General features: G+C 46.5%; 1 protein-coding gene across 1 annotated transcript in view; it reads left to right on the top strand.

Moving 5' to 3' along the window:
- Positions 1–19,772, top strand: part of OGFOD1 (2-oxoglutarate and iron dependent oxygenase domain containing 1) — a 756,310-nt gene that overhangs the window by 198,288 nt on the left and 538,250 nt on the right. The gene's annotated exons all lie outside the window — the stretch shown is intronic.

Genomic DNA, 19,772 nt, shown 5'->3' with positions numbered 1-19,772 from the left:
TTCTCCACCATACCTCCCTTTAATCTCACCCATATCCCATCAAGTCGTGTACGTCCAGCCTCAGATGCGAAGTAAAGGACACCCGAGTCACATTTAGATGTTATCGCCACGCCAACTCCCCAAAATACCCAGTTAACAATTGTTAAAAAAAAACCTCCCAACACCCAACAGTGCATAATTTCCTGTAAGGCATAAACACATCCACTCACACATTCGTGCCTGATAAGTAGCCCTGTGAAGGAGAAAATTGCTTTCCTACAAATAAGTGTGTCAAGTTAATATTTATAATTTGTAGCAACCCAGATGTGCAGACAAGCTGCATGGTCCAGGAGAGTATGTATGCTAGCACAAGTATCAGTCGTTCAAATTGCTACTCAAGCTACCCAAGTTTGCACAAGCTCCTATTCTTCCACTACATGTAGGCCAGCTGCAGTGTCAACCCAGAAAAGCGAGAGGGCAGAGGTGCTGGAGATGGTCTAAGAGTTGCTATTCAAACTCCAGGTAACCCAAAGGCCATTCCAAGCATAAGAAGTTGCCTCCGCTGGGGCAGACCAGAGGTCCATCCTGCCCAGTGGTCCGCTCCCGCGGCGGCCCATCAGGCCCACTGCCTGAACAGTGGTCTCTGACTAATTTTGTAATTTACCTCTAATCCTGTCCCTATAACCTTACCTCTACTCCTATCTTTACCCCTCAATCCCTTTGTTCTCTAGGTACCTGTCCAGACCTTCTTTGAAGCCCTGTAGCGTACTTCTGCCTATCACATCCTCCGGCAGCGCGTTCCATGTATCCACCACCCTCTGGGTGAAAAAGAACTTCCTGGCGTTTGTTCTAAACCTTTCCCCTTTCAATTTCTCCGAGTGCCCCCTTGTACCCGTGGTTCCCCTTAGTTTGAAAAATCTGTCCCTATCCACTTTTTTCTATGCCCTTCATGATCTTGAAGGTTTCTATCATGTCTCCCCTGAGTTGTTGCTTTTCCAGGGAGAAAAGCCCCAGCTTTTTCAGTCTGTCAGTATATGAGAGGTCCCCCATACCTTTTATTAGCTTAGTTGCTCTTCTCTGGACTCTCTCAAGTACCGCCATGTCTTTCTTGAGGTACGGCGACCAGTACTGGACACAGTACTCCAGGTGCGGGTGCACCATTGCATGATACAGTGGCAGGATGACTTCCTTCGTCCTGGTTGTGATACCTTTCTTAATGATACCCAACATTTTGTTCGCTTTCCTTGAGGCTGTGGCGCACTGCACCGACGCCTTCAATGTTGTGTCCACCATCACTCCCAGGTCTCTTTCAAGGTTGCTCACCCCTAGCGGTGAACCCCCCATCTTGTAAGTGAACATCATTTTTTTTTTCCCAATATGCATGACCTTGCATTTCCCTATGTTGAAGCTCATTTGCCACTTTTTGGCCCACTTTTCCAGCATTGTCAGATCTTTTTGGAGGTCTTCGCAGTCCTCCATGGTTATGACCCTGCTGTATAATTTAGTGTCATCTGCAAATTTAATAACCTCACATTTTGTTCCCGCCTCCAGGTCGTTAATAAATATATTGAACAGGAGCAGTCCCAGCACCGACCCCTGTGGAACTCCGCTCATGACCCTTTGCCAATCTAAGTAATGGCCCTTTACTCCAACCCTCTGTTTCCTGTCCGCCAGCCAGTTTTTGATCCATCGGTGGACCTCCCCTTGCACCCCGTGGTTCCATAGCTTTCTTAGCAGTCTTTCGTGTGGTACCTTGTCGAAGGCTTTTTGGAAGTCAAGGTAAATGATGTCTATGGATTCCCCTCTATCCACCTGGCTGTTCACCCCCTCAAAGAAGTCTAATAAGTTCGTGAGGCATGACCTGCCCTTGCAGAAGCCATGTTGGCTCGACTTTAGCTGCCCATTGTTTTCGATGTGTTCCCAAATGCTGTCTTTAATCAGCGCTTCCATCATCTTTCCAGGGACCGAGGTCAAGCTCACCGGCCTGTAGTTTCCTGGGTCTCCCCTTGAGCCTTTCTTGAAGATGGGCGTGACATTTGCTATTTTCCAGTCCTCTGGGATCTCTCCAGTTTTTAGGGATAGGTTGCATATTTGTCGAAGTGGCTCAGCTATTTCGTTCCTTGAGTACCCTTGGGTGAATGCCATCCGGACCTGGCGATTTGTCGCACTTTAGCCTGTCTATCTGCCTGAGGACATCCATCTTGCTCACCTCTAGTTGGACCAGATTTTCATCCTGATCTCCTTTTCCGATCTCCTCGGGTTCCGGAATGTTGGTTGTGTCCTCCATTGTGAAAACTGACGTGAAGAACTCATTTAACCTGTCCGCTATCTCCTTTTCCTCTTTTACCACTCCCTTTCTGTCTCCATCATCCAAGGGTCCAACTTCCTCCCTAGCTGGTTGCTTCCCCTTGACATACCTGAAGAATGATTTGAAGTTTGTTGCTTCCCCTGCCAGTCTTTCTTCATATTCTCTTTGCCTATTGCATATTATATATGGTTAAAAACCGCTATGTATCTTGTCACCCACTGTGCCTCAGCCGAGCGCTTTAGGCAGCCTGGCAGTGACATATAACTTAAACTCCGGCGTGGGCTCCTTTGAAGTAGGGGAACCTTTCAAATGGGACACACCTAGGCTATTACCTAGCATAGCTTGTGTATGTTCCTTTAGAGAAAAGTCATCAGTCAGAATGGCTTCAGTGGAAATTATAAGCTTTATTGGCCATTGATCTCAGCAACACAATGCAATCCCTGTTCCACCGGTGGCATGAAACTTTACAAGCTAGCAAAGAATTCTTCAAAACAAAAATACAATTCAATCTGCTCTGGGCTTTGTCAAATAAATCACAAATCATAACATTTCTCTTCACCAGAGTCTTATACTTATACAGGCTATCTGCCATTAGAGTCCAAAGTCCTTTCAGTTTAGTAATGTCCTGCTGAAAATGGCTAGCTGGAAAATACTCAGCTTGAGCTGTAATTAACAAGCAAAAACGGAGCAGTCCTCTAGTCAGAGTTTTATCTAAACTTCTAAGGCAGGGGTAGGGAACTCCGGTCCTCGAGAGCCGTATTCCAGTCGGGTTTTCAGGATTTCCCCAATGAATATGCATTGAAAGCAGTGCATGCAAATAGATCACATGCATATTCATTGGGGAAATCCTGAAAACCCGACTGGAATACGGCTCTCAAGGACCGGAGTTCCCTACCCCTGTTCTAAGGCATGCAGGGCTAATTGCCTTTCACAGGTTGCTATAGCAATCAGATAACAGCTGTAAGCATTCATGGAGGTTTGGGAACAAGAAACCAGAGCAATTCCCAGGCTAATTTTCTGCCCAGTGTTTGTTTCAAATACTTTACTGTTTGTACAGGAGAACAGTATTGGCTCTTGTGCTCAACCCCAGCCAGTTAATTAGGAGGCAAACTTTACAGTCTCAAACATTTCTGTCTCTGGCATAACACTTTCCCAGTTTATCAGAGAGAGAGGAAAAAAAAACATAGCAAGGGAAAAGAATCTTCCCCTGGACTCACAGTTCTCAAGCTATTTCTATTTGCTTTGGCTGGTTCTCAAACTCAGCACCTGCACTCAGGAAGGTAGGATTCTGAAGGAGAGTTCACAATCTGTTCCTCCTTCATTTCCCAGTCTGAATCAGCGAATCAGCAAGCTGCCCTGGCTGTATCCAGGCAAGCTCAGCCTCATGCTGGGTTCCCTGCCTCTGCACTGCTCCTGTCTCGAGGTCTCTCCTGGTTCCTCCCTCCTTCCTCCTTAGCTCTCTACAGAGCCTCCGTTAAGCTGAGGGAAGAAACTACTCCTATGTAGCTTCAGAGGGGGGAAGGGTGTTCTTCCCTCTGCTTGTACCGTTTCTGTCAGGGAAAACTGCTTGTCTGCCTTCTTCCCAGGCACTTGGTAATGAGAGAACAGAGTTTTTTTGCTTTTGCTTAGGCACTAACTTAGGTAAGGCAAAGCTTTTTTGTTCTGTCTCCATGTCTTCCTCACTGCTTACAGGGTAGTCAGCTGAATTACTCTCTTGGGCACTGACCTGGTCAGCCCTTCTTCACCGGGGTTTGTATGTTTTACTATATTTCCCTGTGATAAACCTTGGGGATGCAGTAAGTTTGTCACAATCTGAAACAGTAATGAATGGATTATGTGAATATACAAACCGCACACTCAGGTAAATACATTCTAGAGAGTAGTAAATGTGCATAAATTGAGCAAGAAGTGTGTAATATAAAGGCGCATTATTCATGAAGACTCCTTAGGCAGACTGGCTAGATAGTTTTTAGCTGCATCGAGAGTCAAACGCTAGCCATTCGATGTGAAAAACCTTGAGGACAACAGGGTAGAGCAGCATAAAGTGTTGTTTTCGGTTGTAGAATTCAGCACAGATCAAAGTAAACTGGTGCCGCTTTTCCAACAGTGCCACAAAATAGTCTTGAAATATACGGGGGTGGGGGGTGGATGGAAGAGATAAACAAGATGGTGGATGGATGCTGATGGCGTTCTGAGTGCTCCATGATTTTACCTGCAAGTTTCTTCTCATTTGTTTTCCCCTATTTCGGAATGCCACATCCTAAAAGGAAGGGAGTGGTGAGAGCCATGATGTTGCTCTCATCCACCCCAATTCAATCTACTTTGCCTCAGTTTCTGGAGCAGCAGTCTGCCATTGGACCTCGGCTTGAAAATCGTCAGGCAGAATCCACGGCAGAGTCGAATGTGGGAGCACCCGACTCACTGGATCAGATGTCACTCTTGCCCCCCCCGATGCTGGCCGCGCCTCCTTGCCCAGCAGGGATGAGGAGTGTGGAGTCAAACCCCGGATGTGAAGTAGCGGGAACCCCGGAGATCAATTTGGCCTGAGCCTCATCTGAAGGAGAAGTACTGGCAGGGAAGAACTTTGACCAGGCTGGGAAGCCTGATCTGAAACCAGCAATCGCACTGGAAATGCTTTTTGAGGCCATAAAAGGCCTGGATGTGAAGGTCAGAAAGACTGCAAAGGATATGGAGGTACTTGTAACTAAAGTTGATGCTTTTTCCTTGAATATAGAACAAGTTAAGCAAGAATGTATGCAAAAGATCAAATCAGAATCTAGAGAATTGAAAGAATCTATATCAGTGATTATCAAAAATCAGAATTTTCTTAAAAGAAAGACTGAGCAAATGAAGAATTTCAATAGGTGTTTAAATTTGAGGATGCTTAATTTTCCAAAGATTCCTGTTTTGTCTCTAATTGAAATTTTCAAGAAGTTTCTTATTGAGAATCTGAATTTTCCACTAGATTATATTCCACCTATTAATAAAGCCTATTTCCTGCCAATGTCTAAAGGGAAAAAAATTCTCCTGAAAATGTTCTAATAATGCAAGGAAATGAAGATCCATTACAGGATTTAACAGAGATATTGGAAGACTCCTTATCTAAAGTTAAAGAGCGTGGTACTTTTTTAGTGAACTTTGTATTTGAACAAGATCTCGCATCTGTGATGAGAATTTTCTTTAAGAAGGGAGTAATCCCGGGGGTGGGGGAGGGGGGTCACATGATGCCATGCTGCTGAACGGACGTGCCTCTGTACAGCTCTGGGCCATGCCGACCTAATTCTGCTTACAACACCCCCATTTCTTTTCAGGAACCTCCATCCCATATCCTGGCGTTTATCTGGTGCTAAACAGCACAAGGAGAGCTCATCGTTGGAGCATTTGCCAACCGATATAACCGCTAAAGCACAGCGGGACACCCGCAGGAAGGTGCGGCAGATCAGTTCCAAGATGGCGGAGGGCCACGAGGTCCCTATGTTCACCATACAGGAAGCTGCCATCCAAAAATTAACTAAATCATTTACCCTTGTTATTGTGACCAGCCAGGAATTTTTCCAGTGCAGGTCCCAGTCAAGATAAAGGGAAAAGAGGTGAAACAGAAATCCTGGGTAGGAATTGGTAAAGAACAGGTTGGATCTGAATTAAATAACTTCATAGACCACCGGGGGAGCCCAAGAGGCCCTTGGAATACTGCCAGGGCTGATACAGCAGGGCGTTTCCCCAGAGTATATAAGCCTGCCCACGACAACAGGGAAGGAAGCCGGCTAGGGAGGAAGTTTAGGCTTTGCCTCCCTGGGGACCCTGACGAGCCAAGCCGGGACAGGGAGCCCCAACCTATGGAGCTGGATGAGGTTGCACAACCAGAGGGTTTGACTCAATCTGAGGAACTTATGGACTTTCAAGAGTCTTGTGCTGGAAGAGATATTAACCTACCTGAACCAATGCAGGTGAACTGGACTCTGAGCCACAAACAGTGAGTGAGTTTTGGAAACTGTTTGTGTGCTGTTCTTTTGTTTTTGAATGCTGATTTTTGCTGTGAAAGTTTAGAGAGAGTATTCGTGGGGAGAGGTTTTGCTTCCATCTGGGTGGGAATTTGAAAGCCTGTCTGAAGGCCTACAATTTTGGCAAAACCTGCTACTCTCTCCTGTTCCTGATAACCATAATTAATGATTGTCAGAGGCTTTCCTTTTTTCTGCCAAAGACTAGAAACTAAGGAATCTCAAATATTGGACTACAGTCCCTGGACTGAGTAAAAGGACTGCTTTTCTGCAGTTAGAGTAAGCTCTCTAAGGAGCTAAGGTCTCCAGTTTGGGTGAGACTGAAGAAGCAGTGGAACAGTAAAACTAATTTGGTATGCTTCAGTTGCTTTGCCCTTTTTGGCCTTTTTGGTTTTTGTGTTCTTTTTTCTTGAATGCTGTATAGGAGTACTGGCTGATATTCCTGACTAGTTCAAGGCATTACTTACCTGTTGTGAAGAAAGTGAGTAAAATGAACCATTTATTTAAACTTCTTGAATGCTGAGACTTTATTGTGTTTTTTTTTGACTACTAAAAATCCAGTCCTGCAGGGTGACTCCAGGCCGGGTCACATGCAAGTATATAATTTAGTGTAGCCATCAGGATTTCTACAAACCCCTATCCTGAGTTGGACTGATGGCCACATATTGGAATATAAATTAGCCAAAATTTAGACCTTCAAGGAGGATTTCAGGGATACTCTGGAGCAGTGATTCCCAACCCTGTCCTGGAGGAACACTAGGCCAATCGGGTTTTCAGGCTAGCCCTAATGAATATGCATGAGAGAGATTTGCATATGATGGAAGTGATAGGCATGCAAATTTGCTTCATGCATATTCATTAGGGCTAGCCTGAAAACCCAATTGGCCTGGTGTTCCTCCAGGACAGGGTTGGGAACCACTGCTCTTTAGACTCAGGTGAGCCGCCTCCAGAGGGCTGAAGTCCTAGTTGCTCAACAAGAGGATCATGCGGCCAATTTCGAAGAGCGGATCCAGGTCCTGGAAACAGCTAAGGCGACCCTCTTGGAACGGCTCGATGACCAAGAGAATCGGAGCCGTGGAAACAATCTGCGCTTCATTGTGCTGCCCAGCACTATTCGGGATGTCGACCTCTGCTCCTTTTTGGAGAGTTGGCTGCCTGGGGTCCTGGAGTCTGGAGACTCGGAGCATATCCACATTGAGAGAACACACTGTGTGGGCCCCAGGAGGGACAACGACCAGTGACCGCGCCTGGTCCTCACTCGTTTTCTAAACTTTGCTATCAAAGAGCGAGTCCTCGCCTGATACCGCAGAGAGCACGGCTTTACTTATGAAGGGCATAAAATCCTGGTTTTCCAGGATTTCTCACCTCAAGTTTCCTCTCTATGGAGAGCGATGGCACCTCACTGCAACACCCTGTTTCAGCAAAACATCAGGGTTTCACTTTTGTATCCCACGAGGTCTCGGATCTCCTATAACAACAAGGTCCTCTATCGTGTGACAAACCTATTGCATTCCCGAGGTTTGTCACAGGGAAATGTAGGAAAGTATACAAACCCCAGTGCAGAAGGGCTGAACAGGTCACTGCCCAAGACAATAAGTTAACTGACTACCCTGTGAGTGATGAAGAAGAAATGGAAATAGAACAGGAAAGCTTTGACTTAACTAGGGCAGTCCCGAAGCCAGGCAAGAAGAACCTGCCTTTCTATTATCCAGTGCCTGTAAGGCAGAGAGCTCACAAACAGTTTCCCTTCAGAGAAATGGCACAGGCTGAGGAGGGAATGCCCTTCCCCTATCAGAAGCCAAGGGGGAGTGGTTCTTTCCCTCAGCTTAAAGCCAGGCTCATTAGAGAGAAAGGGGAGGAGAGAGAGGCTTTGCAGAAACAGCAGGACAGGAACAGAGGCAGGAAGTGCAGAACAGGGCTGAGCTTGCCTTAGACCCTGCAGGGCAGTTCAACAGCACTGACTGGGAGATGACTGAAGAGCTGGCTGGTAACTTACCTCCAGAATTCTTTCCCCCAGAGCCGATGGTGGAGGAACATAATAGCACTGTGGTTGAGAGCTGGCCAGAGGAAATGGAGATAGCCGAGTCAACTGTGAGACTGTGAAAAGATGTTTTTCTTCCTGCCTGGTTTTTGTTTGTTCCTCACTTGAGAGGCTAACTGTGTGGGCTATCAGAGGAATGTAATCCTGAACTGCGGTGTTTCCATAGTTTGCTGAGCTCTAAGAAATGCGAGCCGCTGAACCAAATGCTAGTCTGTAGTTTCAGCCTGGTAAAACCTAAGGCTCCCTGGTTTCAGGACTCCGTGCAAGAGCCCAGCTGGGAACTGATTACTATAGCAACTGTGTAATGTAATTAGCCTGCATGCCTCTTAGGAACAGAGATTAAGAATCTGAGAGTAAACCTGCTCCGTTTCCTTTAGGAAGGTCCAACCCAGCTGGAGGGTGATTGCATTGCTGGAAAAAGTACAGACTGCCTGTAAGCAATACTATGAATGTTCCTCCTATAGCTATAGTAATCATTTCTGGTTAAACATTGCCGGAAATGGCATAAGACGCTTTGAGATCTTCTGAGGTATGAGATTTTAGTTATCCCTACTAAGGGCCGTTATTTTGGTATGCAGCATCAGATTCTTAAATAGTGCTTATAAACCACACTGTGCCTGAAGAAGCTTTACCACTTTGAAAGTGAGCAAAACGGAGATCTTCTGTCATGTCATTGTTTCCAACTGGCTGGGCTAAACATCTATACCCGAGCTAAGTACCATAATGTTAACAAAATAACGTTATTATTGAAGCACTAGTATAGCAAAACACATTGAAAAGAAAAAAGGAAATGTAAAAATAGGAGATTAAAGGACCGGTGATAGTTCGCAAGCCAGTTATATGCCGTGACTATTTCAATTGGCAAGATAACAGCGAACACTTGAGATCCTAATAATAATCTCTTTACTTAATTTCTTTGTATTTATATGTTTTTCTGGCTCAAACATCAGCCTATTTTTTGGATGATTTAAGTGTGTTCCACAAGTGTTAATTAGGGATTATTAGCCTCCTATAGCTCTGCATTGAAAAGCTGTTTATGTTAACTATTTCACTGCTAAGCTTTAATTGAAAGCTAATGGAATGTATTTTGGGCTGGCATCAGGAGGTGTGCCCAATTGAAGGACTCTGGTACAGAGGACTGTATATGGTTTGCCAAGCATGCCCAGAGCTGATTATTGAGACTCGGTGAATGAAGTGAAAACTTTTGTTTTTTTGTTTGTATTGTTTTCATGCTACCAGGGAAACCTGGGTTGCACGATGACCCTGCGGCCGGTTGCCGAATAAAGCTTATATTTTGCACCAAGGCCATTCCGACAACCCTGTTTTCCTGTTTTTCTTTAAAGTCCTTGGAAGTAAGCTTGGTTAGGCATTTGCCTGGGGGCAGCCAACTTGAAAGGATACCCTAATTCTAAAGGGATCACACCAGGAGCGAAAAACGTGCCACTACCCGGTTGCTCAGGGTGTCCACATAGAGCACGGGTGTGACAATCTCGACACGCCGCAGGATATGGAATGCTTCATCCACAATTTACCGGTGCCCCTGCGTGAGGGCCTGGGCGATGCTTAAGTCTCCCCACTTCCGGCTGTGTTCCTGGATTTGAGTTTGTGCTGCGTGCCTTCAATGTGCTGCTCTTTGTGAGTGAGCGCGGAGCCCAGTACACGATTGAGCACCAACTCTGCGGAACACATCACCTTCTTTTGTACTGTGCCTCACTTGTCTACGGGCTTGTTGGCCTTGCCATCTGTTGGGCTCCGTGGGACCTTCTAGAGCGGTGCCTTCTGCTGTGAAGCATCCTGCACTACTTGAGAGCGGAGTCCGCGGAGTGGCTTTTGCTGCTGTACCCTTCTTGTTGGTGGCTATGATGTGGGTCTTTGCAGTTTGCCGGCGGGGTCCCCATTGGTGCCTATCTCTCTTTCCAGTGGCTAGTTACTCTTGGATGCGGTCTGTTTCTGGATGATTGACTGCGCCTTCACGGTTCGGGACTCCCCGGAATGCTGGGCCTGGGCTTGCACCGGGCCACTATTACCGTCTGCTCATGGGTGCATGAGTTGCTACACCACTCATAAGTTCCAGCTTGCTCAGCCACTGTCCAGCACTGGTATTTGAGTGGCAGATCTTGGCCACAGCTGACAGGTCTCTCCTTCCCTTTCTGGAGGTTTCTGCTACTGGACTCATACTATCTTGTTGTTGTACCTCTGGGCATGGCCAGGAGCTGTTGGTTGCTTTTTCACATTTGGGGTTTTGCATGGTTTTACCGTGCTGGGTTCAAGGAGGGGGAGGGACTGGGAGAGGGGGGGAGAGTGCATGGTTGTATGTGTGGATTTTGTATGTGGTTCTTGTGTGTATGATTGAGCCTCTGGGTGTTGCTGTGGCTCCCACCTTTTTCACTATATTGGTGGCAATGATTGTTTGTGAGTTGGAGGGGGCACTGGCTGGGACGGGCCCCTCCACTCCACGCTATGGTTCCTATTGCTGGCTTTTGATATTTGTACCTGCTTTTCTGTTATGGGACAGCTGAATGTAAAATCTTTGAACGTAGATGGAATCCACTCACCTGTTAAATGCACTAAGATTCTAGCTTACCTTAAGCGGGAGCGTACTGACATAGCATTTTTACAGAAGACTCATTTAACTCCCCTTGAACATGCTAAACTCAGGCGGGACTGGGTGGGGCAGGTGGTACAAACTCTATTGCAAAGACAGGTCAGATCAGAAAGGAGGAGAAATAGCCCTATACATAAAGGATAACATACACTCGACCAGAGTGAACACATCGGCAACGACCAACAAATTGGAATCACTATGGGTTAAAATACCAGGAAGAAATGGGCATGAGGTAAAGATGGGCCCATACTATCGTCCACCTAAGCAAACCGAAGTAAATGATGAAGAAATGGAAGCAGAGATGAGGCGGGAATGCAAAAACGGTAACACCATTGTTATGGGAGACTTGAACTATCCAGGGATAGACTGGAGTCTTGGAAACTCAAAATGCACTAGGGAAACTGGATTCCTGGAAGGTATACAGGACTGCTTCATGGAATAGCTTGTCAGAGAACCGACGAGAGGAAATGCCACTCTGGAACTAATCCTCAATGGGCTAAGAGGACCTGCAAAGGAAGTGGATGTAGTGGGACCGTTGGGAACCAGCGATCACAATATGATCCAGTTCAAAGTCGAAGTAGGAATATTGAAGGGGAAGAGAACCACAGCAACAACTTTTAACTTCAAGAAAGGAAACTACGAAGAGATGAGAATAATGGTAAGAAAAAAACTTAAGAACAGCTCAAAGAAATCACAGACTGTGGAGCAAGCCTGGTCTTTATTCAAGGACATGGTGAACGAAGCACAAAACCTGTATATCCCCAGATTTAGAAAAGGATGCAAAAAGAACCGAACAAAAGACCCGGCGTGGATAACTAAAGAAGTGAAGAAAGCGATAGGAGATAATAAAAATTCATTCCGGATGTGGAAAAAGGACAAAACCGGGGAGAACTGGAAAGAGCACAGGAAGCATCAAAAAGAATGTCACTGAGTGGTTAGAAGAACAAAAAGAGAATACGAAGAGAAGCTAGCCAGGGAAGCACAAAATTTCAAACCGTTCTTCAGATATGTTAAAGGGAAGCAGCCGGCAAGGGAGGAGGTGGAACTGCTGGATGAAGGAGATAGGAAGGGAGTGGTGAAGGAGGAAAAAGAAGTGGCGGATAGACTAAACATGTTCTTTTCGTCAGTATTTACAAGAGAGGACACATCCAATGTGCCGGAACCTGAAAAAATCTTCAAAGGAGATCAAGCAGAAAAATTAACATCCATAGAGGTAAGCCTCGAAGATGTACTCAAGCAGATAGATAGATTAAAAACTGACAAATCTCCGGGCCCGGACGGAATCCACCCTAGGGTTTTGAAAGAACTTAAACAAGAAATAGTGGAATCACTACAGCAGGTTTGCAATCTATCCCTGAAAACAGGGGTAATCCCGGAGGATTGGAAGATATCAAATGTTACACCCATCTTTAAAAAAGGATCGAGAGATGACCCGGGGAACTACAGACCGGTAAGTCTTACATTGGTCCCGGGGAAGATGGTGGAAGCGATGATAAAAGACAGCATCGAAGAGCATCTAGAAAGAAATAAACTGATGAAAACAAGTCAACATGGCTTCTGCAAGGGAAGATCATGCCAACAAACTTAGTGCACTTCTTCGAAGAAATTAACAAACAAATGGATGAAGGGCCCCCATAGACATTGTATACTTAGATTTCCTAAAAGCCTTCGACAAGGTACCCCATAAACGCCTACTACGGAAACTGAAGAAGGAGATGGAAGGAAGGAGATGTACATAGATGGATCAAAAATTGACTGGCGGGTAGGAAGCAAAGGGTAGGAATGAAGGGCCAGTACACAGACTGGAGAAGGGTCACGAGTGTTGTACCGCAGGGGTCAGTACTTGGACCACTGCTGTTCAATGTATTTATTAATGACCTAGAAAGAGGGACGAAGTGCGAGATTATAAAATTCGCAGATGACATAAAACTTTTTAATGGGGTTAGGACTAAAGAGGACTGTGAAGATTTACAAAGGGGCCTGAACAAACTGGGAGCGTGAGCAAATAAATGGCAGATATACTTTAATGTAGAGAAATGTAAAGTCTTGCATATAGGAAACAGAAACCCGATGTACAACTATACGAGGGCTGGTAATGGGTGAAAGTAGCCTAGAGAAGGACTTAGGAGTACTGGTGGATAAGACGAAGAAGCCGTCGGCATAGTGCGCAGCGGCCTCAAAGAAGGTGAACAGAATGCTAGGTATTATCAAGAAAGGTATTACAACCAGAACGAAGGATGTTATCCTGTCGTTATATCGGGCGATGGTGCGCCCGCATCTGGAGTACTGCATCCAGTATTTGTCGCTGTACCTTAAGAAGGATATGGCAATACTTGAGAGGGTTCAGAAAAGAGCGACGTGATTGATAAAAGGTATGGGAAACCTTTTATATGCTGAAAGATTAGAGAAACTGGGGCTCTTTTTCCTGGAGAAGCGGAGGCTTAGAGGGGACATGATAGAGACGTACAAGATCATGAAGGGCATAGAGAAAGTGGATAGGGACAGATTTTTCAAACTCTTGAAAACTACAAGAACAAGAGGGCATTCTGAAAAATTAAGAAGGGACAGATTCAGAACCAATGCTAGGAAGTTCTTCTTCACCCAAAGGGTGGTGGACACCTGGAATGCACTTCCAGAGGGTGTGATAGGACAAAGTACGCTATTGGGTTTCAAGAAGGGATTAGATGATTTCCTGAAGGAAAAGGGGATTGAAGGATATAGATAGAGAATTACTGTACAGGTCCTGGACCTGATGGGCCGCTGTGTGAGCGGACTGCAGGATGCGATGGACCTCTGGTCTGACCCAGCAGAGGCATTTCTTATGTTCTTATGATATGCTTCTTTCACAGCTCGTAAATGTGGGGTAGCTATTCTTGTGCATAAAATCATTCCCTTTCATATCCATCAGCAAATTGCGGACCCTCAGGGTCAGTATATTATTTTGATAGGGGAGCTGTGGGGTCATCCCTTGTACTCTGTAATGTCTATGCCCCTAACACCTACTCTCATAGCTTTTTCTCCTCTCTGGTGGGTCTTTTGGCACCGTTGGGTTCCAATTCTCTTCTAGTAGGGGAGGATTTTAATGTCGTAGCCATCCCTGCTAAGGATTGCAAACCGGCTAAATCACCATCGAAGGGTCATTTTGCTAAAGGGGTAAATTTTCTCATGAAAGAACTGGATCTCTTGGATTCCTGGTGCCTTCTGCACCCAGCTGAACATGATTTTTCTTTTTATTCGCACTCCCACGCAGTATACTCCCGGATCGATTATCTCCTTATCTCGGAAGTGCTTTTTCCAAAATTGTCAGTGGTGCAGATTTTGGAGCCCTTGGTGTCTGATCATGCTCTCTTAGGCTTATCCTTGCAATACAGCTCATCCCCCGCTACCCGTATTTGGCGGATGTCTCCACAACTATATCGGGATGTTCACTTCCGCTCCTACTTTCAAAAGAAATGGGAGGACTACGTTCATACTAACTCGGTTGAAGACGTTGGCCCATTTATCTATTGGGAGGCCTAGTTATCTATTGGGAGGCCGCTAAAGCGGTAATGCGGGGCCATATTCTTGCCTAGTCCATGGCACAACAGAAGCGCTATGATCAGAAACTTTTATCCCTCTCCAGAGAACTGCACGAACTGCACAGAGCACACGTTGCAGGCATGGATGATGCTACCAGACAGGTGGTGGGCCTTTTAAAGACTTAAATTAATGATTTGTTGAATCAAAGAGCAAACCGCAGTATTTACTGTTACAAATATAAATTACATCGCTGGGGAGACAAAACGGGACGCCTCTTGGCTAATTTGGTGCGATCCCCCCTAAGGCCAGACACATCATCACTTCTATTAAAGACAAACGGTTGGGCTCCACACCGCTCCTCAGGCTGTTACACAACAGTTCGTGCAGTTTTATACCAACCTATATTCGGTGCTGCCGGATGACACTGGGGCCCGGGAAACCTTTTTTCACACCTTAGCCATGCCACAGTTGACCGACACGCAACCTACCACCCTTAATGGTCCTATCAAGGGGGATGAGATTCAAGCGGCTATAAAGAAACTTAAATTAGCCAAAACTCCGGGCCCTGATGGGTTGGGCCCCAAATTCTACAAACTCTTGGATCCCGGGGCGTTCTTCTCTTTATGGGACTCTGCACGGATACCCCATCCGGGGATACTCATAACTGGGCACATATCATTATCTTTTTTTTAATCATTTATTCTTTATTGAATTTCAATTTTTTATGATCACAATCATATTGAAAATAACAGTATTACTGGCAATAATTTCTTAATAAGATGCAAGGAAAACATAGTATGTTTCTACTGTACATTAGTCCTCTATTTATAGAGAAGGAGTTACAAATAGTTGGATATTATTACCACTTCATAATTAAACAGGACTTTACCTGGCTTATTATCAGCCTAGGGTGCGTGCAAGGAAAAGATCTTAGTCAGAAATGGCAAAAACCACCAGCTTTATTTCAGCCACTGGCCAAATAAACAAAAATGCAAGCTTCTGCCTGGCAGTTACAGAAAACATTCATTCCATGAAATCATAAGAAACAAAACTATCAAAATCCCAAAACCAAAGTGTTCAAGTTCACCAGCAATGGCTTAAGTGTAGTCCCCTGCTTCTGGGCTGTAATATAACTCATTCCTCTTCACCAGAGCAGATATACTTTAGGCATGTAATGTTTTACCACACAGTCCATACCAAACAAAATCACTGTACTGATCAAATCCCAGTATCATGCATACGTTTCCCTCTGAAACGTTGCTGCAGTAATCATACACAGCTGTGAAGGAGAAATGTGATTTCCTAGCTTGGTAAGTAGCTGAGAAAACATGCACACACTTGTAAGCAGCAAACCTTAAGGCTTTAAGGAACAATGCAAAGTTTATGCTAAAGAGAGAACCTAAACTCTTGCACAAAAAGGTACAGCTTATCTGGGAACTCAAAACTGTAGGCAAACAAAAACTCCAATGTTTCACTACACCTCCATTGCTATGGGGTAAGTCTCAATTCCTACCCTGCTTTCTTGAGTCTCCATAGCTTCTTCTTCCTGCTGCTTCAAAACCTCAGAGGCAGAACACATCTCCTCTGCATCGGACATTGGCCAGTCTGTGTCACCAGCCATTGCTGGTAGGGTAGAGAGGAACTTATCCTCCCCTGCTGTTTGTCTCCCTCTTGGCTACTCTTCTCCAGTGTGCCCCCTTCCTCCTCTTGTTCTGAGGAGCCATGTTATATCCTGTGAAGAGCCACTCCCCCTATGAGTAGGTGGGGGAAAGGTTTTCCACACACCAGCCTGTTTCCTATTACTACAGGCAGGTTTCTCTCTAGCCCAGGAGTCTCAAAGTCCCTCCTTGAGGACCACAATCCAGTTGGGTTTTCAGGATTTCTCCAATGAATATGCATGAGATATATGTGCATGCAATGCTTTCAATGCATATTCATTGGGGAAATCCTGAAAACCTGACTGGATTGCGGCCCTCAAGGAGGGACTTTGAGATCCCTGCTCTAGCCCTAGTTCTAACAGGCTGCTCAAACGGTATCAGTCTTCTGACAGTGGCAGGTACAGGTTTGCACTGGGTGCAGCTTTCCGCCCTAACCTTTTCCTGCCCTGCCTCTTCTAACTCCATATCATTGTCTGAGCAACAGTCAGCTTGATCTGTTAATAGGTCTGTCACCTGATCAGCTCTCCTGCATCTAGGCTCACTGTGTTTTCTCCTGATCCTTGGGGAAAAACCCAGGACGGATTCGGGTTTGTTATGGACAAAACCCGAAATGGACCTGGGTTTGTCACAGCACTCAGCTGACAACATGTTGCTGTATGGGGGCATGCTGACCGAACCGTCTCGGCTCTTATGTCCCTTATCAAGTTCTATGGTGCTTTCTCCGGTCTTAGAATTAACTTCGATAAGACAGAGGCTCTACTCCTGGGTTCCCCCATTTTGGCACCTTGGGAAACTTGCTTCTGGGAAACTTAAATATTTGGGCATCATGTTATATACAGACCCCGGTAAATTATATACTGCAAACATTACCGCTACCCTTGGCAAAATTAAAACTCTTTGTCACAAATGGCGCTCCATACCTCGTTCTCTGATGGGCATAGTAGCATTGGTCAAGATGGTCTTGTCCCCCAAGTTGTATATCCCCTCCAAACCATTCCGGTATGGCTCACATGCGCTGATGTACAGCTCCATCGGTCAGTCATTCGGAGATTTATCTGGGGTGGCAAGACCGCTTGTATTAGCTTTTTGAAATTATCACAAAGTAGGGAGCGGGGTGGCCTAGGTCTCCCAGATATCTGCATTTACAATGCTGCGGCGCTGCTTCGTTGGATACATGAACACCTGGTGTCCACCAGGCGCTGCTCCCCCTAGCCCTTCTTGCAGAATGTTGTTTGCCTTACTCCTTTTCTTACTTTCTCCATAGGGGGGACGGGGTCCTGGGGGAGCCGATGCCACCTTCTTTCCATTCTTGTTTCCCTTTCAGAAGGCCTGGAGGTGGTTGCGCTTGCGGCAAGGTTGCTTGCCCACCACCTCCCCTTTCTTGTCCCTTCTGTGTAATCCTGATTTTGTCCCTGGACTGCATGGTCTTGCAGGATTGAGGGGTCGTGCGGAGCGGCATACCACTCTGGGTGCCGTTCTTAACATAGGGGGGTGCCTCTACCCGTACCTTACACAATTGAGAGACGCTTGGGATTTACCTGCTACCCATTCTTACACCTACATTCAAATTCAACATTATTATCAGTCTGTGACCCAAGTTCATTGGGAAAGGTGGACAGCGAGTAAACTGGATGAAGTTTTTCTGTCTACCCCTGCCTCTTCCAATAGAATATCTACGTGGTATACAGCTGGCAGGGTGTGTTTGGGGGTGGACTGTTTGACATATCTGGCCCGGGAGTGGTTCGCTGAATTGGGGTTGGGGGGTTACGAACCATGATCTCCATCTGTTCTTCCAATCACTTTATCTACTATAATAAAACGCTAAGCGCGCATACGCACTCTTACCTGCGTGATCCCTGATCTGCGATCTGTAGGTCCATGGCCGGCATGCACGCATACAATGGTCCCTCATGCCCGAAGTTTATTTTTAAGCTGGGGTACGTGCCACCATGGATATTGCCTGCTTGCCTGCTTCCACCTAAGCCACTACTGCCAGGGATCCCTCCTTCCTTCCCGCCCGCCATGGATATTGCCTGCCTGCCTGCTTCCACCTAAGCCACTACTGCCATGGATCCCTCCTTCCTTCCCGCCCCCCTCCATCAAAGCCAAGCCAACCCTAGCCCCCACTCCTCTCAGCTGAATCCGACCTCTCCCCAGTTCCCAATTCTCCCACCTACCAGCTCCACACCGCTGTATTTTAAAAACTTTGGGCAGCCAGCGATGCAACAAAACCAACCTCCCGACATTTGCCTGCCTGCCTACCTCAGAAGTGTTTTTAGGATACTGGCAAACGGCAGGAGGTAGGCTTTGTTTCCCATTCCCCCATCTACAAGCTCCCCGCCACTGTATTTTAAAATCTTCAGGCACAAGGAAGCAAGCAAAAAGAACACTTCTGGGGCAGGCAGATGGCGCGGTAAGGGTGAGCTGCACCTGCATCGGAGAAGGCTTCCAATGCAGGCGGCGGTTGTGAGAGGAGCCGCCGGAAGCCACCAGAACATGAGAATGGAAGGGGGGGGGACGGCAAAAGACTAACAGAGCAGGCCAGACCGCGGGAAGGGAAGGGGGTAGGGGAAAATGCTGCTGCTGATGCACAGGGATGCGGAAGTGGAGGGAAATACCACTGCTGCTGCACAGAGAAGTGGGGTGAGGGAAGGGAATGCTGCTTCAGCTTCTGCACAGGGTAATGGGGGGAGGGAAATGCTGCTGATGCACAGAGAAGTGGAGGCGGAGGGAAATACTGCTGCTGCTGTTGCACAGGGAAGTGGGGTGGGGGAAAGGAAATGCTGCTGCACAGGGAAATGGAGGGGGGAATTCTGCTGCGGGTTCTGCACAGGAAAGTTGGGGGAGGGAAATGCTGTTGCTGCTGCACAGGGAAATGGAGGGGAAGGGAATGCGGCTGCTGCACAGGGAAGTGGGGGGGAGGGAAATGCTGCTGTTGCACATGATGGGGGGAGGAAAATGCTGCTGAAAGGAAAATGGAGGGGGAGGGAATGCTGCTGTGGCTGCTGCACAGGGAAGTGGGGGGTAGAGAAATGCTACTTCTGCATAGGGGGCAGGGAGAGAGACAGAAAGACAGACAGACAGCGGGAGGGATAGATAAAGAAAGACAGACAGACATATGTTCAAATATATTTTATTGAGCTCAAAAGAAAGTACACAAGCAAGTACAAATAGAACAAAGGGAGCTCACATTATGTCAAGGGAAATCATGAGGAAACCCCCCACCCCCACCCACACAACCCGTCGAGCCCCCAATGAGCTCTACAGAGTCACGAAGAAAGGAGCAAACCAACAAGAATAAACAAGAAAATCCCCAATCAACAAACAATCACAGGTACCACTCCCCAAAACCCCACCCTACCCACCCCATGTCCAGTCCTCCAGCAAGCCCAACTCACTGCTACAGAACAGAAATAGCAAGTAATGGAAAGCAGAGAACCAGTGGAGAATATAGTCCAAAGCAACAGGTTAACAGTTCAGGAGGCGGCTACGGGCCACCGGAGTCATAGTGGTCCAAAAAGGCTCCCAGGCAGTGTTCCCGCTAAGCTGCGCTGGCGTGCGCTGGCGCACAAAATATTACATCGCAGCGCACAAGTTTCTCGTCACAGCGCAGGACCGGCAAGATTGACTCATTTGAACTTCCTGCCGGTCCGCGCAGGACCGG

Source organism: Geotrypetes seraphini, chromosome 4 (assembly GCF_902459505.1).
Source record: "Geotrypetes seraphini chromosome 4, aGeoSer1.1, whole genome shotgun sequence".
Classification (NCBI taxonomy): domain Eukaryota; kingdom Metazoa; phylum Chordata; class Amphibia; order Gymnophiona; family Dermophiidae; genus Geotrypetes; species Geotrypetes seraphini.
Note: the sequence above shows the minus strand (reverse complement) of the source record. Positions and strands in the feature narration are given on the sequence as shown.